Genomic DNA, 16693 nt, shown 5'->3' on the forward strand with positions numbered 1-16693 from the left:
CTTTTAGAAAATGTAATTAGTCACTAACATCCATGTTAGAGCTTACCCATTGTTAGCTGGTATACTGCTTGGGGCTGTATTTTGCAGAGTTCATCAAGTACTACTTTCATTTCATGTATGCCCCCAAGACCAGCATATCTGCTGAACTCTGTGGAGGTAAGGTGAGTGTGTCAGACACATTTTGACAGACCTAAACATGCCATTCCCTGTTCTGAATTGGTACCTGGCCCCAGTGAGTAATTTTCCCTCCAATCAAAATGTGGGCCCCTTCCCTATCTATGCTGCGCTGCTCTGCTGAGACCAGAAGGCCACCTGAGCACTGGCAGTTTTTGTCTTCTTTTTAGCCAGCCCTGCCATCCTCTCTGATTGGGGCTAAGCATTGTTGAGACACGAAACAGCGTATCACTAATAATCTTTTTGGAACCCAGAAAATTATTCAAGCACGTCTAGTCTTGGCCACTGCCTAGTACTTCTGTTTGTTTTGTCACAGAAACATCTTCACTGCATAGTTCCAGTTGGAACATTGAGGCTGGTTTAATTCACTTTGTTTTTCATTCCTATAATGCATTGCTGCCTTCTAAAAATAAAGCCCATGTAGTCATCAGTCCTCTCATATTCCAGCACTGTTACCTGCTTTCCTCAATTATTTTTCCCACTGCTGCCCTCCCTGTCAATTCTTTGCATTATAGAGATTTTTGTTCCCTTTTCCCTTGTAAATGAACTTTCCTACTTTTTTATCAACTGGAAACTGGCTGTCTCAGCCACACTTATCTTAGGGCTATCTCAAGTGGAGAGTGCTCATTTTCTTGCTGTACTACTAGTAAATGGGTGTGAGTGGGTGGGTTGTAGGGTTTGTTGACCCTGTGTTCCTGATTGCTATTGCCACACCATTGATCCTCCACTCTGACACCTCTGCTATACAGTTGTACCATCTATCCTCATCAATGTCATTTATGGTTACTCCTCTACATTCACTGAGGGGACTTTGATAATTTGTGGGCATATCTGTCCCCAGTGTTGCCATCATTCTGAGCAATTGTATTGATCATAGATGACCTTACAATTTCCGCACCTCCACCTCCAATAGTCATTTTCACCCCATTTAGCAAACCAATCCCAAGGCCACACCTTGGACTCTTGTCAAAAACTTATTTCTGAAATATTCTAGGATCCTATTTATACTACTGATTTTAATGTATTGTCCTTCCATCTCTTCCTCTCAGTATACTTACTCTTTGACCTCAAGTGATCTCTAATTCCTTAACCAATTTTTTCATTCAGTGTGTCAGTTCACTCTGGCTTCAACCCTACTCCATTTATCATGGACTCTGGTATATAACTCTTGGTCTGTTATTTCTCCATCACTCTGCCTCTGCAGAACCTTATCCCAGGATCAGTTTAGTCATCTGACTTCTTTTGTGGCCTGCTGCATACTACTCATTAAATACCATTGATTGGTAGCTCCACAAATTTGACTCAGGTACACAGGCTCTCAAAGCAGTTTAGCAGCCTCTTCCATTCTTAAAGACTATTTCAGACTTTCACCTTTTGTCGAATACTCAGTCTACCTCCTCTCCACCCTCAGCAGAGGCCTATCCTCCTAACACTGAGGAATCTTTTTTATCTTGACTTTTTTTATTCTTTATAGCACTTTTAATTTTACAGAGAAATTAAGCAGAAAGTACATGTAGGTCCCATACCCTCCCCCTACCCACATACACAGTTTCTCTTATTATTGACATGTTACATTAGTGTAACATTGAAGAAACTGAAGCTAACAGGAGATCTCTAAGCTTCTTCCTTAGTTATCTATACCATCAGCATCCTCATCTGTCCCAGAAAAGTTTTCTGTCCTCTGGTCAACACTGAACGTACAGGTGAATGAACAATCAGTGAATCCCATTCCATCTTAACTCCTTAGAGGCCTTGTTCCATTAATCAGCCCCTCTCCTTGTTATCTTCTGTGTCTCTTCTCTCTTCCTCATTTAGCATATAAATGTGTTCAAGTGTCTCCCATATTCTCCCTTGAACCTCTACTTCCCACTTTCTTTCCTTTGTAGCCAAGCCCCATCTGTTCTACTTCACTTTCAAATCACTCCTCAGCCAATTGTAATCCAGATTCTACTCCATATTCCACTGAAACTACTACCAAAGTCATCAACAGACTCCATATTGCTAAGTCCAGCGGACACTTCAGTTCTTACTTGAACTCTCTTCAGCATTTGACACTGTTGTCCACTCCCTTTTTAAAACTCCAACATTGGCTTCTTGGCCACTACTTTTTCCTATTTTTTTCCATCTTGAATTAATTGCTGTGAGGAACGTCAAGTTTCTTTATTTCTCTCTTGAATACATTTCTTAAATTTCTTAAATGCTTTGCATTTGTGTGCATATGTATGTATAGGCATTCCAAAACCTCTAATATGCAAACACTTCTCTTTATGTGTATTCATTCGATATACTCACTGTATTATTTATTTATTGCTGCATAACAATATTACCACAAACTTATCAGCTTAAAGCAACACACATTTATTAACTCACAGTTTTTCTGAGTCAGGGTACAACTTCTTCAGGGTCTCACGAGGCTGTAATCAAGGTGGTGTTTGAGGCTGCGGTCACATCTGAAGCTGTACTGGAGAAGAATCTACTTCCAAGCTCGTGGTTTTTGGCGGTATTTAGTTCCTTGCAGGTTGTCAGACTGAGGGCCTCAGTTTTTGGCTGCCCAATAGCCAGAGGCCTACTTGAGTTCCTTGGCCCCTGAGCTTTCCCAGCATGGTCACTTGTTTCCTCAAAGCCAGTGACAGGGAGAGAGTCTCCTAGCAAGATATGTTACAATATTATGTAACATAATCACAGATACATAATCACATTCAGTACATCCTGTCACCTTTGCTGTATTCTGTTTAGTCAGAAGCAAGTCACATGTTTTGCATTCACAAACGCAAAAATGTGAGGATTCCTTCATCGCTGAAATTAGTCTCATCTTATTTTTCCTGTGCTTCATGAGAGTGTCTATTTTGTTTTTTGGGATGGATAAATTGGGGGTTTAGTAAATTGGTTTCTTGAAGTGTAGTACATATCAGGTAAGAGAAGAAACCAAGAGCAGAATTCAGTTTTAAAGTACAGTATCTAATCCCAAGTTTGTAAACTAGTAAACAGTAATTCCTTTTAAGATTGCCAGCTCTGCTGCTGCTAGGCAATTCTTGTGTGCATCCACAGACTCAGGTGTATTGTCTACAACAGACTTATTTATACCTCAGCAAGGCATAGGTCAGTCCTGGCTTTGTGTTTGTTTTGCAGTTCTTGTTGAGGAAATATTTAATTTTCTAATTGCTGTAGATTCTGTGGATTAATACATACATGAGAGGTTTTCAAAAAGTTCATGGAAAGATTAGTATTATATTTTAATTCCATAAACTTTTTGAAGTACCCTCATATATTCTAAATCATGTCTTAGAAATACATAGTCCTGTGATTTTCAGGCATCCTAACACGTCAACTTTTCTATGCTTCTGCTACCAGTAAGATAGTACCTAAACCATTCCTAAAAGATGGCTAATGCCTGCATTTAAAATGTGTTTGGAAAATATTATGTATAAATAGCCTAGTTCCATCCTGTTCGTTCTAATATTACTAATTAAGCTACTATTGTACTAAAAATATTTGTTTACTGCAAAGATTTTTCTTATTTGTGTGTTGGTTGCCGCTATGTGGGAGGTGTTGAGACTACCGGAGATGACAAGTTGTCAGGCCAGAGGGAGAAGGGAATGGAGTGCTGAGTTCAACGGAAATTCCCAGTTATTTTTCCAGAGTTGTATCTGCACCCTCTCTAGTTTGCAGAGAGGGGAGAAAAGAGGGAAATTTTATGCATATAAAATCTGAAGAACAGAGATCCAATAACTAAGGTCAAGATTAAGGGAAGGGACAGTAGATAAAATATAGTTGTTAGGTTCAGTGAGACAGAGAAGAGAGAGAGACTCAAGCCAGGCACCATTTCAGCCAAAAGCTTTATTCCACTCACGTGGAGGGGAGAATGAACCAGATCAGTTCCCCCAAACCAAGGAAAGCAGGGAGTTTATGAGAGTTTTAGGGAGGGTTCTGACAGAGTAATGGGCAATTTCGAAATCAATGGTATGCAAGGTGACACAGCCCTTGTGGTCCGATAACATCTGGTTGATTAGGGCATAGGCTTCTGAAGCATTCTTTCCAGCTCAGCCCAATTGCCTTAAGCTGGCCATGAGGCATAAAAATATTGTTAGAATATTTTGATGGGTAAAGATGAGGGGTTATAGAAGAAGCTAAAATGAAATGTGAATTCTGTATTAGAGCTTATCTAACAGAAATTGAGGTACAAAACACTCCCTCTTTTTTTGCCTCTTTTCAAGTCATTCCTTTCCAAGTGAAGAACAGTACTGCTGTTTTGGCTACAAAAACAACTGAGTTCCAATACCAAAGGAGTTGCAGGCTCTCATCCAAAGAGCAGATTTGAAAGAGGCAGTCGGAGAGGGAGGACAGAGTCATTACCAAAGACAGAATGCAGAATGAAGTGTTCTCTGAAAGCCAGAATGGGAGGGCATGCTATAGGTGAAACTAGACATCTGCAGACTTGTTATATGAGAGAGAGAGAGAGATTCACAGCTTGACATGGGAGAAGAGCACCATGGGAAAAGAGTGAATGGTGAGTGACACATGTTCACAGGCCCAAGGTAAAGCCATACTCTATTATTTCTCTAAAGTGCCAGCAGAGGTTCCCAGAGCCGAAAGCCTGCAAGGGTTCCTCTTGAGTTCATGTTTGAAAAACACCCTCGGACTGAAATTACTGAACAAATAGTGTTTATGTTAAGTTGGGAAGCTGAATTCAGAGATGGATCTAGGTTTTGTAGGTCCCAAAGCTTAGACAATTGTTAAGGGACTCTCTTTATGAAAAATAGTACAACATTAAGAATTTAAAACTAGGCACAGGGAACTAGAAGGTACCAGTGCAAGTGAGGAGGGTTTTATTAACTTTAAGGTAAATTCGCCTCTGCTGGGTGAAGCAGAAGGATCTGGGGAGACCTGAACTCAAATCCTGTGTAACTTAGTAGCTTTGGAATCTTGGGCAACTTACTTTTCCTCTCTGGAGCTCAATTCTTATTTGTAAAATAGGGATAATGCTGATCTTTTTGGGTTGTCAATGAAGACTAAATGAGAAGATGTGTGTGAAAGTGCTTCCACGGTGCCGTAACTGCTAATATTGATGGCTTTATGTGGTGCCGAGTTTTGGTAGGTATAGTTGTTGATGAAAGGTGAAAATTATGCTGGTCATTATTGTTTAGAGCTCTAATTCTTGGAGGTCGAGGCAGATGTCTTTAACTCACATAAATATTTCAAGTATCTGCTGAGTGCTCCTAGACTTTTTTTCTTTTTTAAAGATGACGAGTGGATTTACAGAACTAGCAAAGGGGGAAGTCAACAGAGAAGAAACAGAAAATGTTTTTCACGACACTTTCTTCAGCAACTGCTGCCATGGACTGCAGTTGACTTGGGATGGTGGATCTACTCGCAGCTGAAAGAACTGGAGGTCGCTAGAGACTCCATAAAAAACTGCACACTCATCCCAATCCCCATCTGAAAATTGCATGGCATTCAGAGGAAACTTGAAATGAGATGAAGGTCTATTCTGCCTACTGCCCCGTGCTGAAGTGGGAATTGAATAATGCAACCTATGAGGGTAGTAATACTAGTTTCTTCTATTTTGTACCATACTGTTATTGTTTTAACAGGTCTTCTGGGCCGGCCCGGTGGTGCACTGGATAGTGCGCCGCTTGGGAAGCGCAGCGGCACTCCCGTTGGAGGGTTCGGATCCCACATGCGGACCGGTTCCCGCTCACTGGCTGAGGGTTGCAATCCCGTTGCCGGTCCCCGGTCCGGTACGGGGGCAACACTGAGGGTTGTGATCCATTGCCGGACACGGAAAAAGACAAAAAGACAAAAATAAATAAATAAATAAATAAAGATGACCAGTAAGGGCATCTTAACCCTTGGCTTGGTGTTGTCAGCACCACATGTCACACTCTCCCGAGTGAGCCATGGGCCGGCCCTTCCTAGACTTTTTCAAAAACTTTATTCTAATTCATACATAATGTACATATTTATGTGGTACACGATATTTTGATACATGTATACAATGTGTAATGATCAAATTGGGATATCCATCACCTCAAACATTTATCATTCCTTCCTGTTGAGAGGATTCCAAATCTTTTCTTTTAGCTATTTTGAAATATACAATAAATTATTGCACACTATATTCACCTTACTGTGCTATTGAACACTAGAACTTATTCCTCATACCTAACCGTATTCTTGTGCCCCTTAACCCACCTCTCCCTTCCCTCCTTCCCAGCCTTTGGTAACCACTGCTCTATTCTTTACCTGTATGGGATCAACTTTTTTAGCTCCCACATATGAATGAGAACATGCAATATTTGTCTTTCTGTGCCTGGCTTATTTCACTTAACATAGTATCATCCAGGCTCATCCATGTTGCTGTAAATAACAGGATTTCTTTCCTTTTTTGGCTGAATAACATTCCATTGTGTATATATACCACATTAAAAAAAAAAAAACTTTTTATTATGAAAAAATTAATACATATACAATAAGTCTGGCTACAGCAATCAGCAACTCACGGCCAATCTTATCTTATTTATTATTCCCCCCCCCCACTTTCTGCCTTCCCCCTGGATTATTTTGAGTAAACCCAGTATCATAGCATTCATCTGTATATATTTCAGTATGTGTCTATAAAAGATAAGAACTCGTTTACAGAAGACATAACTGCAGTATATAACCACATTTTTAAAATCAATAATAATTCCTCAATATAATCAAACATTAAACATGTTTAAATTTCTCCAATTCTCTCCCCCTCCCTCTTTCTTTCTTACAAGTGATTTGTTTACATCAGGATCCGCAAGTGATTTGTTCCCATCAGGATCCAAACAAGTTCTGCTTGTTGCAGTGGTTGCTATGTCAGCTGTCTCTTAAGTTTCTTTTAATCTGTAGGTTTCCCCCTTCATCTAATTTTCCTCCTTTACCCCATAAAGTTTCCCGAGGTCTGGATTTGCTGCCTCCATCCCAGTAGTGTCATTTGACATGTGCCACCGTCCCCTGTGTTTCCTGATGATTGGTTGCTGGATTGTAAGGCTTGGTCTCACTCAGGTCAGATTTGGCTTCAGAGGTGTGTGTTCTTACTGCAGGAGGCCCATTATGTCTGATCGTCTCTCTGTGACGTTAGCAGTCACTGATGATCATTTGCTAGATCCATTATTTCAATAGGGGTTTGCAGAATACCATATTCTACTTATTTTATTCCCTCTTTATTTCCTAGCTGGGATACTTCAATAGACAGAAATGTTTCCTCCTCAGCTATTTATGGTTACCCTGAGGAACAATTCATATAGGAAAGATGGGATAAATGCTTGATTCTTCTCTTTTCTTTACTAGTTTTAGAATAATGAATTGTTTCCTTGTCATCTTCCGCAGAGACCGAGAATTTGTCTGCTTTCGTTTCATTGTCATTATGGTTTTTTTGTGGTGGTAAGATTTAGTTTCTTTCTTGCTTGCATTTTTGTTCTACCAGTGGGTTTTGTTCTTTCTTGTGTATTCGTGGTAGTGATTATCATTTTTCAGATTCCAGATGCGGGACTCCCTTGAGGATTTCCTGCAGGGCTCGTTGTGTGGTGGTGAACTCCTGCAGTTTTTGTTTGTTTGAGAAATACACTATTTCTCCCTCATTTCTGAATGAATGATAATCCCAGCCGTGCTGGGTATAGTATTCTTGGCTGGCAGTTATTTTCTTTCAGTATTTTGAATATATCATCATATTTTCTTCTGGCCTGTAGAGTTTCTGCTCAGAAGTTTGTTTGTTAGTCTGATTGGGGCTCCCTTATAGGTGACTTAACACTTTTCTCTTGCTTCTTTTAAGATTCTCTCTTTGTCTTTGAGCTTGGCCAGTTTGACTATAATGTGTCTTACAAAGGATCTTTTTGGGTTGATTCTGTTTGGGGATCTTTGAGCCTCCTGGATCTGAAGGTCCACGCTTCTCCCTATACCTGGGAAGTTTTCTGTTATTATTCTGTTAAGTGGGTTTTTCATGCCTTTTCCTTTTTCCTCCCCTCTGGAACACTCATGATTTGAATGTTTGTGTGCTTAAGTTTGTCTGCTAGCTCTCTTAGATTTTCTTCATTTTAAAAAATTTTTTTTTGTTTTTATTGTCCACTTGGGTTATTTTGAAAAGGCCATCTTCAAGATCAGTAATTCATTCCTCTGCTTGTTCTAGCCTGATGCTTAAGTTCTCATTTGTGTTTTTTATTTCATTAAGTGTATCTTTCAGTTCCATGAGTTCTGCTACATTCATTTTTAAGGTATTAATCTCTTTGTAAATTTTCTCCTTCATATCCTGCATTTTTTTGTTTGTTTCATTATGTTGTCTGACTGAGTCTTCTTGTATCTTGTTGAGTTTCCTTAAGATTGTTGTTTGGAATTCCTTTTCAGTCATTTCAAGGGTTTCCTGCTCTGTAGGGTCTGGTATTTGAGAATTTCTGTATTATTTTAGTGGTGTCATATTTTCTTGGATTTTCATATTTCTAGTATCTCTATGTTGATTCTGGTCATTTGGTAGAGCAGTTGCTGCTTCTGTTACTGTGAAGACTTCCTCTTCTTTTTCTGGTCTCTGCTGGTGACACTCTTTGTGTCAATACAGTTGAGTGTCTGGTGGGCTGCCTGTGTGGTGGCTACTGCATGGTTGCGTCAAGCTGCTTTTGCAGCAGTTGTGGCTGTGGTGGTGGCTGTGGTGGGCCACATGAGTGGAAGTGGTGGTTTTGGCATGATTCTTGCCTTCCAGGTGGGGGTGTTGCCCTTAGCTCCTGCCTTGGACCCCAGGCATGCTCCTTGCCTGCTTCTGGGTGGTGGGTCTATATACCACATTTTCTTTATCTATTCATTCATTGATGGTTGATTCCATATCTTGGCTATTGTGAACAGTGCTGAAATAAACACGGGAGTGTAGTTGTCTCTTTGACATACTGATTTTCTTTCTTTTGGATATATATCCAGTGATTGGATTGCTGGATCATATGGTATTTCTATTTTTAGTTTTTTTGAGGAAACTCCATACTGTTTTCCATTATGACTGTACTAATTTATATTCCCACCAACAGTGTATAAGAGTTCCCCTCTCCTCATACTTGCCAGCATGTGTTATTTTTTTGCCTTTTTGATAATGGCCATTTTAACTGGGGTGAGATAATAGCTCATTGTGGTTTTGGCCTGCATTTTCTTGATGATTAGTGATGTTGAGCTTTTTTTTATATACCCATTGGCTATCCGTATGTTTTCTTTTGAGAAATGCCTGTTCAGATCATGTGCCCATTTTTTAATTGGATTATTTGGTTTTTTACTGTTGAGTTGTTTGAGTTCCTTGTATATATTCTGGTTATTAACCCCTTGTCAGATGCATAATTTGCAAATATTTTTCCCATTCTGTAGGATGTCTCTTCACTATATTGATTGTTCCCTTTGCTGTGCAGAAGCTTTTTAGTTTGATATAATCCATTTGTCTATTTTTGCTTTTGTTCCTGGTGATTTTGAGGTCTTACCCAAAAAAAATCTTTGCCCAGACCAATGTCTTGAAGTTTTCCCCCTATGTTTTCTTCTAGTAGTTTCATAGTTTTGTGTCTTATGTTTAAGTCTTTAATCCATTTTGAATTGATTTTTGTATGCAGTAAAAAAATAGGGGTCTAGTTTCATTCTTCTTCATATGGGTATACAGTTTTTCCAGCACCATTTATCTAAGAGATTGTCCTTTCCCCATTGTATGTGTTTGGTGCCTTTGCTGAAAATGAGTTGGCTATAAATGTGTGGCTTTATTTATGTTCTCTATTCTGTTCCATTGGTTTGTTTGTTTTTATGTGAATACCATGCTGTTTTGGTTACTAAAGCTTTGTAGTATATTTTGAAATCAGGTAGTATGATGCCTCCAGCATCAGTTCTTTTTGCTCAGGATTGCTTTGGGGTCTTTTGTGGTCTTTTATGAATTTTAGCATTGTTTTTCTATTTCTGTGAAGAATATCATTGGCATTTTGATAGGGATTGTGTTGAATCTATAGATTGTTTGGGTAGTACTCTTAGACCTTTGTTTATATTTGGAAGACGATGTTGTACTGTTGTCAAGAAGTTTACAGTCTGTTGATACTAGGTCTGGACTATAATCACTGAATATCAGAATTGGGAAAATAGTAACTCTTGGAATGACTAGAATTTCTGGGAGAAAGAATTGTGGGTAGAGCAGGTAGAAGGGGAATGATCAGATCAACTGTCTTTTCTCTGTCAGAGCCTAAAATCAGTTGTGGAAGACTCGGAGCTGAATTGAAACCTAGAGATGATCCAGTCTTACCCTCTTATTTTACAAATCAAAAACTGAGGTCTGGAGAGGTGAAATGTATTGCCCAAGGTTATGTGGCTGATTAGGGTCACATCCAGGACTAGGATTTTGTATTTATTGTCTCCCAGGTTACCCTTTTTTTTCATCACTCTGACATTTGCTCTCATCTTATTCTCCTTTTATTCCCTTTCTTTTTGCTTTTTTTCCCTCTCTCTATTGGCTACTTTGCCAAACTGTATGGAAGGCTACCCTATTTTAGTAGTCAGGCTATTGGTCCTTCTTCAGACTTCTGCCTCTTCATCTACTAGTGTGTAGGTAGAGTTCTCTCAATTGCTGAATTTCTTGATTGGTGGAAACCAAGAATTTAGTTGGCAATGAAGAGCTGTTGCTGAAGCAAACACACCGCTAGCCGGCCAACAGGAATGCAGCGTGGGGAGCCATGAAGACGTTTTGGAGACCACAGCTTGACAGAGATGTTAAGAACCTGGAGAGCTTCCAGAGAAGAACAACGAAAACAGTAGGGGGCCCAGAAGTAAGAACTCTTAGGAAAGATAAAAGGATTGGGGTTATTTATCTTGGAGAAGAGAAGGCTAAGGGTGGCATTGAAAAGGTTTCAAATGTAAGACCAGCTGTTGTACATGTTCGCCAAGGATAGAATGAGAACTTAGCCTTACAGCAGCAAGAGGATTTCAGCTACAGAGGTTTTCAAATTTAGCTGCCTGTTAGAGACATCCAGGGAGCTTTTTAAAAAATCTCAATGTCCGAGCTGCACCTCAGAACAATTAAATCAGAGTCTTTAGGAGTGGAAGCTTGTAGGGAAAGTGAAGGTAAGTGGTAAGGGTCCCGCAGATGTTTAGAGTCTTGCTGAGCATTTGATGTAAATAGTCACGTGCACCCAGGTAGGTGTTCCTTGGTTATTGTCTAATGTAAGTGCTCATTTACGCCCAGGTGTTTTTGGTTGTCTGACTCCACCCATGTGTTCCTGGGTTATCAGACTTAAGCATAAAGGATGAGTGGCTCTGATCCACAGGGCCCCCCACCCCTGGGATGCCCCCAGTGGGGCCATGGGGAGGCTGATGCTGCTGCTAGAGGCTGCTGTACACTGCTGCACGCTGCTGCTGCTGTTGAGGAGTGAGCTCATTTTGAAATGAACCTGTTAACCATGTCAACAACTCCCGGGATCTTTCCCAATTACCTAGCTCATGACCTGCATGTGAGGGTTCTGCAACCCAGCGTGGCATGTGAGGGGTCTGTGGCCCAGTCTGTACAATGGGTTTGAAGCGTTTGTGAGCCCTAGCCTGACAGAGCTAAACACCAGTAATTTCTTTGTTTCCCAGGTGAGGTCAATAGGTAGCCAAGATTGAGAGCCATTAGGTAGGGGTGGAGATAGAAGCTCTTTAATTTCTCAGGGTTATGTAATTTGGGAAGGGACACTGAATGGGACACGTGACCTACCTACTTGGATGTGGTTTAAATGCAGACGGTACCTGATGTACTGTGGTTTGACTTCCAATTTTTTTATTTTACGATGGTGTGAAAGCAATGCATATTCAGTAGAAACCATACTTCAAATTCAGAATTTTGATTTTTCCCTGGGCTAGCCATATGCGTTATGATTCTCTTGTGATGCTGGGCAGCAGCAGTGAACAGCAGTTCTCAGTCAGCCAAACGACCACAAGGGTGCTCTACAGTGGACTGTGTGGTCAGATGATTGTGCCCAACTATAGGCTAATGCAAGTGTTCTGAGAATGTTTAAGGTAGGCCAGGCTAAACCATGATATTTGGTAGGTTAGGTGTATTCAATGCATTTTTGGTTTATAATATTTTCAACTTATGGATTTATCCAGAAGTAACACCATTGTAAATGAAGGTGCATCTGTATATGATAGATTCAGCTTCTTAGGGTATTTAGGATAGAGTCTCTTTTAGAGGCAAGTTTTTTTTTCTTTTTTTTTGTCTTTTTGTCTTTTTTCGTGACCGGCAACGGATCGCAACCCTCAGTGTCACGCCCATACCGGACCGGGACCGGCAACGGGATCGCAACCCTCGGCGTTGCCCCCGCTCCTTGCTCAGCCAGCGAGCGGCCGGTCTGCATGTGGGATCCGAACCCTCGGCGGGAGCGCCGCCGTGCTTCCCAAGCGGCGCACTGCAGCAGTGCGCCACCGGGCCGGCCCCTAGAGGCAAGTTTTGATGTGGTAGCCTTCTTCAGATATCGTAGTTCTCAGCCCTGGTTTGCATCAAGATACCTGTGGAGCTTTAAAAATATATAGGTATCTTGGCCCTACCTCAGAGATACTGAATCAAAATCTCTTAGGTAGGAGGGCCGGCCCATGGCTCACTTGGGAGAGTGTGGTGCCGATAACACCAAGGCCACGAGTTCGCATCGCTATATAGGGATGGCCACTTGGGAGAGCATGGTGCTGACAACACCCAGCCAAGGGTTAAGACCCCCTTACCAGTCATTTTAAAAAAAAAAAAACAAGTAAGACTACTCTGTGATCATCTCTGAATAAAGACAAAAACATGAACATCATTAAAACCACACAGATGACCAGACCTCACCTTGCGCTGGCTAACACAAGTGCTGCTTCTCCTTTACCAATCACAGCTTTTAGCTTCACCTCATTCTTCCTGCCTTCTAGACAAGACCCACTAAGAAACCCAGTCATAAAATCACCCCTGCGTTCTAAAATCATCTGATCCAGGGCAGAGCCCTGCTTCCTGAACCCTCTTCAAAATCACCTAACACATTTATCCTTCCTAACATCCTGTAATAATCCTTCCTCTTACTGAGGTGCCCCACTGTTCCCATTGTGTGTATTCTTCCTTGTTGGAATAAGTAATAAACTCAACTTGTTTAACTTTAGGTGTGTTCCTGGTGGTCTTTGGCCAGTAGGCATTGATACAATACAGTTTGAGTGAGATTTTTCTGTTTTTTTCTTGTTTGGGGAAACCAGGACAGATGAGAGCTATCCAGTCACGCTCCCTTCTGGGTCTCCTCTCCCTCCCTGGGTGGGAAAAGAGTCATCAGCAACAGGAGATGAGATTCAGGCTGCAGTTGTCATCCACACTGGTCAGCTGAGTGATCAGTGCATCAATATATTTTCTTGCTCATCACAAATAAGCTGCTGTACTGATGTGTAAAAATGTTTAAGACAAAAGACTGTCCAATGATTGAAGTTGTTAATTTTAAGTTTTGTCACTCTGGCCTAATCCCTCACCATAGCTCAGTAGTGTTAGGGCGTGGGAGCTGTGTTGAGAATTTCTTTATTCAGTCAAAACCCCTGCTCACTGTTAATCAGCCAAGAGCTTCCTGCTGAGACTAGTTACATAAATTGTTGCCAACTCTCTCTGTACTCTGAGAATCAGACAAGAAGTCAGGGAAACAGATTGGAAGAAACTGGATACAACTGGAAAATAACTACAATTACTTTTCTGGAGTTAAGAAAAGGTATGATCTTCCTCCCTTATGGAGGCAGAGTAGCAGGGGAGGATTGTAGAACACTTTGGGATAGGAAAGAGAGCTTTCTAATTAGATTTTTTTTTCTTTTTCTTTCTTTCTTTCTTTCTTTCTTTTTTTTGGCAGCTGGCCAATACAGAGATTGAACTCTGGACTTTGGTGTTAACAGCACCATGTTCTAACCAACTGAGTTAACCGGCCAGCTCAGATTTTAAAAATATTCAGGTCTGATGTAAGTTTCAAAGAAAGCAACATTTTCTTGTCATTTTCATTACTCTTTCCTAAGAAAGTCATGTTTAATCTGATGGGCCAGCAACAGCCCAAATAAACACAGTACTACAGCTGTGCTTTTTAGTCTTTTCCTTGTCTTTTTTTTTTTCCCCCCCACCCTAGAGTTAAAGTATAGCATGGTAGTTATAAATAATGGACTTTAGAATCCTGCAAACCTGAGTTCAAATCCTGGCTCTACCATTTACTAGTTATGTGACCTTGAGCAAGTCATTTAATTCTCTCTAAACCTATGTTTTCTGGTGTTCATAATAGTAATAATCCCTATGTCACAGGTTCATTCTGAGGACAAAATGAAATGGTGCATATATAGCACTCAGCACAGTGACTGCCACGTTGGAAGTGCTCAATATACATTAGCAACAGTGATGATTGATGTTATTAGTATTCTCTGTCATAAGTTATATTTCTTTAAGACCTTAGGCTTAACCCTGGGCTCCTGAGGTGGGGGCAGGCTGAGGGCCTGAGCCACTCCTCCCTGCAGTCCACATCCAGCCAGCCACAGCCGTGACCCAGCAGCTGCTGGGCTCCCCTGCCAGAATGAGGGGGGTGCCACTGACCTTGACCACGCCCCCTTCCTCCTCCCACCCTGTCTCCCCTTTCTCTTCTACACCTCCCGGCCAACTACTCCACAACATCTTACAATGTAAAATAATAATAATAATAAAATAATTAATTTTTAAAAACCAAGACCTTAGGCTTAAAGAATTTAGGCTTATTATCCTATCTGAACTCAAACACAACGTAAGAGGAAAGTCTCCAAAGTTTTCAGTGATATCTCTGGTCTCTTCATGTAATATCCCAGAGCTTTTCAAAGCAGGGTCAAATACTTGGACTTCAATAGTTAGGGTGTAAACCGTAATCTTTAAAACAGAAACTTTTCATTTTAAGCTAATTTTAGACTTAGAGAAAAGTTGCAAAAATAATAGAGTTTCCATATATTTTTCACCCAGCTTCCCCTAGTGTTAACATCTCATGTAACCACAGTGCAATTTTCAGAACCAGGAAATTAACATTGGTAGAGTACTGTTAAACTAAAGGCCTTATTCAAATTTCACCAGTTTTTACATTAATGTCCCTTTCTATTTCAGGATCACAAGATGCATTAGTTGTTATTTTTCTCTTAGTCTCCTACAACCTAAAATAGTTCCTCAGTCTTTCCTTGTCTTTCGTGGAGTAGTGATCAGTTATTTTATCAAATGCCTCTCACTTTGGGTTTCTTTTATGTTTTCTCATGATTGAACTGCATTTTTGGCAAGAATACCACAGAAATGTTGTTGTGTTCTTACTACGTCATATCACACAGTTCATGATATGTCTTATTACTGGTTATTTTGACCTTGGTTACTTGGTTAAGGTGGTTTCTGCCTGGTTTCTCTACTGTAAGTTACTTTCTCTTTGTACATAATAAATACTTCGGGTGAGTTACTTAGGGGAGACTGTAAATTCTGTTCCTCCTCAAACTTTCACTCACTAATTTTAGCACTCATTGGTGGATCTTGTCTGCAACAATTATTATGGTGGTTTTATATTTCTTTTCTTCTACATTTATTAATTGGAATTCTACCATAAGGAAGAAGTATCCATTCTCCCTCATTTTTTTATTTGATTATTTACTTATATTAACATGAACTCATGAATGAATTTCATTCTTTGGGTTATATTCCAACATTGTCTTTATTCATTTTGTTGCTCAAACTGTTCCAGTTCTAGCAAGTCATTATGTGTTGTTTAGTTTATTCCAGTTGCTCCTCTATTTCCTCTCAGTGTCATATTTGAAAAGGAATTGAAAAGTCAGCCTGGTTTTTAGCCCTGTGGTTAATCAGAGCTCCATCTCTTAACTTAAGCACCTCCAGAGGAGAGGAACCCCTCACTTCCTTTCACCACCATTCCAGTGCCGAAATTGATGTTACTCAGAAATGCTCTTTTTGAAATGAATCGTGCTTCTTTTAAAATTTATTCTTTTCTATTCCTAGTACAAACAAAAAACATTGGGTGAGTTTATCATGGCATTTTGGCATTTAAATAAACATGGGGTCAATTTGATACAAACCATGACCTTCTACTCCTGCTTTTTCCACGGTTCACTTTGTTCCATACAGTCCTGCTTTGGGAAGCACAGTCTTCAGTTGTCCTCATTAGCAGTCTCTAGTGAGTCCTAAAACTTATGCAGTCTCTTGAGCAGAAACTCTTGAATACTGATTCTGGTGTTACCTGTTTCCAGACTTCTTGACCTTGCAACCAGGAGATCAGAGGATGATGGCAACATGAGGTAGATGCAGGGCTAGTCCTGCCTGATTTGTGCTCAACCCCAGGCAGGGAGTTGTGAGGGACTGTCACCAACGCCCATCTACCATTGGTCCCCAACTTTATTTTCTTAAACCTTGGACAACCTAAGCAAGACAAAAGATCTAATATATCTATTCCCATTTTATAGAGAAAAGAGAAATCGGGGATAACAATGATTTGGAGAGGAATAAAATGACCATCAAAATGGTAATATGGCAGCAGTTATG

The sequence above is a fragment of the Galeopterus variegatus genome, unplaced genomic scaffold, assembly GCF_000696425.1.
Source record: "Galeopterus variegatus unplaced genomic scaffold, G_variegatus-3.0.2 Scaffold70, whole genome shotgun sequence".
Lineage (NCBI taxonomy): Eukaryota > Metazoa > Chordata > Mammalia > Dermoptera > Cynocephalidae > Galeopterus > Galeopterus variegatus.